Source organism: Nomascus leucogenys, chromosome X (assembly GCF_006542625.1).
Source record: "Nomascus leucogenys isolate Asia chromosome X, Asia_NLE_v1, whole genome shotgun sequence".
In the NCBI taxonomy this organism is placed as follows: Eukaryota; Metazoa; Chordata; class Mammalia; order Primates; family Hylobatidae; genus Nomascus; species Nomascus leucogenys.
In genome coordinates this window covers 127,055,266-127,061,172 of record NC_044406.1, presented here as the reverse complement: position 1 = coordinate 127,061,172, position 5,907 = coordinate 127,055,266, and positions in this window count along the sequence as shown.

Genomic DNA, 5,907 nt, shown 5'->3' with positions numbered 1-5,907 from the left:
TATGGTTGTCCCTTTTCACAGATTAAAAAAACAGGCTCCAAAAGGTTAGGTGATTTTTTTCAAGGTCACCTGGCAATTAAGTGATGAAGCTCAGACCTTAATACAAATCTTTCTTATTATATAGCCTAACCACTAGCTACTAAGCTTGATTACAGTACCTCACTCCAAAGCTCTCAAATCAATTCCACATAGATCAAATATTTAAATGTTAAAAATTAAATTATAGTTGAAGGAGTTATCTATGAATGCTTTTTATAATCCTGATGTAGGTCATGCCTTTCTAAACCTCACTAGCATACCAAGAACTTCTAAAAAATGATAAATATGATAACATAAAAATGTAAGCTTCTTTTTAGCTAAAAAATGCCATAATGAGAGTTAAAAGGCAATCTGGGAAAAATATGTGTAATACATTTGACAGATTAATTTTCTTAATATTCAAAGAGCTTGTATAAATTAAAACTAAAAAGATGAGTAACATTTTTTAAAACTGAGCAACAAACATGAAAAGCCAATTAAGAATTGAAAATGCCAAAATAAGAATTGAATAAGCCAAAATAAGAATTGAAAATGGTTAGTAAAAATGAAAAGATGTTCACCTTCACTATTTATCAAAAATTTAGATGAAAATGAAATTTTTTTACCCTTCATAGTGATAATTAAGAAAATATTAACAAAGATGGAGGAGCCTGAGGTCTCCCACTATCAGGAAGGGTGTATGATATGGGCATATCTGTGCACTGGTGAGAATGCAACTTGCCCCAGCCTTTCCAGAAGAGGAATTAGCATTGTGCTTCAAAATTATTTAAATTAAGTATCATTTGGCTCAACAGATCTTCCAGAAATATTTCTGAAGATGATGGCAAAAAAATGCATAAAGAGTATGCACAAGCATGATCACTCCAGCACTGTTTTATCAGGAAACCTCTGGTAACAAACCACCTAAATTCCAATCAAGAACAGCATAGATTAGTAAAGAACTGCAAAGCCATGAACCATTCAGGAGTTATGAAAACAGTGATGTAAGTGGAAATAAAAAGGCGTTTACGAGACATTCGTGAGTAAAAGTAGCAAAGTAGCAGATAACATATACATTATGGATTTATATGTGTAAAAGTGCGTGTGTGCACATATATGAATGTATGACTAAAATAATCTTGACCTCCAGGTTCTCTCATTAAAGTCTATTTCCAGTGTTTCTCATTCAAAGAAACAACAGTCGGCCGGGCACAGTGGCTCACGCCTGTAATCCCAGCACTTTGGGAGGCCGAGGCAGGCGGATCACCTGAGGTCGGGAGTTCGAGACCAACCTGACCAACATGGTGAAACCCCGTCTCCACTAAAAAAATACAAAAATTAGCCTGGCGAAGTGGTGCATGCCTGTAATCCCAGCTACCCAGGAGGCTGAGGCAGGAGAATCGATAAAACTCAGGAGGTGGAGGTTGCAGTGAGCCAAGATGGCGCCATTGCACTCCAGCCTGGGCAACAAGAGCGAAACTCCGTCAAAAAAAAAAAAGAAAAGAAAGAAAGAAACAACAGTCTATCATTGCCAATATGAATATGCACAAAGCAACTTTATTTTTTATTTCCTACTTTTGAAAAAGTGCCAGAGTGGAAAATACACTCATAATGCACAGAAGAGCTTATTACACAACTTCTTCCTCTTTTTATTTATCTCTGTCTCCCTCTAGATCTTCAGTGCTTCTTCAATTCATGTAATCAAAAGTACGGCCTTAGAAATATCTGGTACATTGTGTATTATAGGTTTAGTAGCCATACGGAAAGAAAGAGAGAGTAGATTCTCACTCCCAATGTCTTTCCCCAAATTTCCAGGGTGAAAGCTTATACTGAATTAACATGGCAGCTCCTCTATTACTCAAGTATAGGTAGCAAAGAAATGGAATAGAATGACTGACAGCAATTAATAGAAAAAAAATGTTCTGTGCAGATATAACTATAAAGATAACTACAAACAAAAATATATATTCTTAATCAAATCCTCCTGGTCATTTCTCAAGGAAAAATATATTAATTTGGGTGCATAGTAAGACTCTCTACTTTGCAATTTTCTTAATATAAGAGTAGATTGAATACCATCAGAAACAAAGCTTCTAGCACTTTCCTGTAAAACTTTCCCATATGTACTGTAAGGACTTACGGCATGTTAAAGATCTGTGCTGTGATATAGAATTGCTTGAATTATCTGTGTACATTTTTACATGCTTTTAGACCAGACCTGAATTTTTTAGACCTGGACACTATTGGTAACTTGAGCTGGATATTTTTTTTCCTTGTTGGGGATGAGGGTCTGGACTGTGCATAGCAAGACCATTGGCAAAATCCCTGACATGTACCCATTAGATGCAACTAGGATCTCTCCGTCTCCTCTCACCCCAGGTTGTGACAACCACAAATGTCTCCAAACATTTCCAAATGTGTGACATGGGACAAAATTGCATCTCATTGAGAACCAGTGGAATTGACAGATTCTTTACGCGGCACCAGATTGCAATAACAAAATGGATCATGTCAAAAGTAAGCACAATAATGTTGACGCTCATACAATAAATACATATTTATTTATAAAATTCATGAAACGCTGATCAGATAAAAAATCATGAGAAAAATCTCATTATCAGAAAAAAAAACCAGTGATAAAAATGTTATCCAGAACTGAAAGATTCAGCTATCAGGGGTAAGGAACTGACAGAATTCAATTAAATCTAATTAGAAATATTCTACAGGGCAAATAGAAGACTACTTAAATTTATGTTTTAATCATTTGTGGTGTTTTTTTTTTTATTCTTCAAGGCAGAATATGCTTAAGCTCACACTGGGCTTATTTCTGTATAATTCTAGAATGATGAAATGAATCAGAGAATTGCATAAACTCCCTGGTGAATTCACCATCTGCCCATGACCTCTGAATATTTTCTATGACTGAAGTCACTGAGCAAGTGAAGTTGAAGGCATAGCGGAACAGAAAGAAACAATGAGAATAGAAAATAAAGAGAATGTGCAAATATCAAAACACTTGCTGATTTAGGAGCCCATACTGCAGTCTTGCTTTGGGGATATTTGTCAATGTGCCCAAAGCTTCCTCCAGCTTCAGAAGTACTTCTTGCTGTGATGAAAACCTTTGGTGATAACACATTGCCATCAGATTCATCTTTAGCACAAAGAGCTAGCTGAATTAAACAACAGCAAAAGAAAAAGAAAGTTCTAAAGTAATGCTACCATTGTTGAACTGGCCAAGCCATACATAAAGAAAAACTTAGAGTACACAGACCTAAAGTTATATTATTGTTCAAATGCTGGCTTTGACAGTGATTTCCAAGTCACTTTCCTGTGACGGTTGCTTAACCTAATCAAATACCTTTAACAGGCCATTTGTCCATCTACCATCTGCAGAAATACATGAAAATTCTTAATTCCCCTCTGTTCCCCGTCCTTTGTGAAACATTCTCTTATAGCTAAGAAGCTTCATTAAAGGTCTCTGTGCATTTCATAAAAGCAATATGTTTGATAACTTAAAATGCAATCCAATGTGTATTTTGATTGGTGTCAATATATTGGCTAGGATGCTGTGATAATGTAATCACACATAAAAATTGGAATAAATAGGTGACAGTAGGATCTTAAATCTATCCAAATTCATAATTATCATATAACTTTTATTCATTAATGTTTTCTTCATTTCTGTCATGTTCATATATAGAACATGATAGTATTCATGTATGCTTAAGATAGCCAATGGTCTATTTACTTCTCAAAATTCTCAGCTTGATTCTGACTTAAACAAAAAAGATTGAAGCACATAAATGAACTCCACTTCAACGGAGAGACACCTTTAGGCGAGGCATGAACAAAATTAGTTCTGACTATATGGATCCAAACAGAAAAAGGAAGAGTGGAATTGGTCACACACAAAATTCTTCATTGCTCCATAGACCAGGGCTCATCAAACTAAGTTCTCTGGGCTAAATTTAGGCCACAATCTATTTTGTAAGTAGAGTTTTACTCTAATGTAGTCATGCCAATTAATTTACATATTATCTACAGCTGTCTTTGTTCTGTACAAATAGAGTTGAGTAGTTTTGACAGAGACATTATGGTCTGCAAAGCCTAAAATATTTACTATCTGGCCCTTTGTAGAAGATAGTTGCCAATTCCTGGCATAGAATATCAAAGGGAAGGGTTTGTAGAAATAATCCAATCCTCTCATTTTAAGAAGGGGGCAGAAAGTGAGCCCAAATGGGAGTACATAGCTTGTCTAAAGTCACACATCTTATCAACAACAAAGTAGTTACCAGATGCCAGCTTTCCTGATGTCCTTTGGGAGAAATGGATATTGCCTCCCAGAATTATAGCTAAGGTGCACAGTTATTCAGAGTTCGTATTTCAGCCTCTTCTATTATTATAATTCACAAAAGTTTTTGGTTTTTTAGATACAAGAGTCAAAAGACAAGTCTGTTCACTAATGGTTCTTCGCTTTTTTCTGGAGATTAGATGAGACAATGTACATATGTGTGTAGCCCAGCTCCCAACCCAAATTAATTTCCTTTCTACCTTCATTTTTCCAGATGAGGAAACAGGTTTGACAGGTGCAGTGACTTGTACTGAGGACATATATGCAATAAGAGTTAAAGGTAGAATTCGCCTTCGATGTTTACGATTCCAAGTTCAGTCTTCATTCTATGATGCTAAATAAACAATTTGAATACAGATTATTAGGATTTAGGAATCCGCTGGATTAATGGTTTTTCTTTTTGCTGCTTATGAATGGTTTCTTAACTAGGAATGTCAAAAGTCATCTCTCTCTTGCACTGTAATGTCCCGTGATGAGAACAGGAAGTAGAGAAGCACCCACATAACTGTAAGTTGTGGTGAGCATCTACATTCCTGTGCTTTGTACTTGTTGTAGTTTCTAAAACTAAGTATCCTGTCTGCAAGCAATAGCAAGAGTAAGTTAATGCATAATGAATGATCTAAATAAAACAAATCTCACATGGAAATAGGGGGTAAAAAACCAACTTCCTTCATGCTGGTGTCTCTCGCTAAAGCCCCTCTCTTCTACTTCTACGTACTCCCCTGTGTCATTGCAAGCATTTTAGAAAGATGGATCACTTTGCACAAATGTGGACCAAGGCTTAAGTGTAGAAGGCAAGAAAACTAGCAAAGATAATATCACAAATATTCAGTGGAGACAAAATGAGGTACTGAATTAAACAAAAATAAAGCTAGAAAAGATGAACTTTTTTGAAGATATTAACCCAGTAAGAACATTAAATCCTTTCTAAGACAACATGGTGGTGACGGAGTGATAAGCCAACAAATAAAGATAAAACCCACACAAATTTTCATAATGACTTTGATAGAAATGGTGGAGAGGTAGAAAGAAAAGTTAACGATGACTATCAGTTTCCTAGTGTTGCTGTAACAAATTACCACAAACTTAGTGGCTTAAAATAGCAAAAACGTATTATCATACAATTCTGGGAGTCAGAAGTATTAATGGATCCCATTGGACAAAAATCAAAGTACACAGAGCTATATTCCTTTTGAAGACTGTAGGGGAAAATCTGGATTATTTGCCTTTTCCAACTTCCAGAGGCCACCCACATTTCCTGGCTCATGGCCCCATTTTCCATCTTCAAGCCAGCAATGTCAGACCATGGCCTCTCACAATACCATCTCTTTAATTATCTTTTATTCTGCATGCTTATTTCACTTTTAAGAACTCTTCTGATTACTTTGGCCATATCCAGATAATTTTCCTATCTGTTGATTAGCAACATTAATTCCATCTGTAACCCTAATTCCTCTTTGCCATGAAATATAACAGATTCATAGATTACAGGGATTAGGACATAGATATCTGCAGGCAGGGTCCACTTTTCTGCTTAC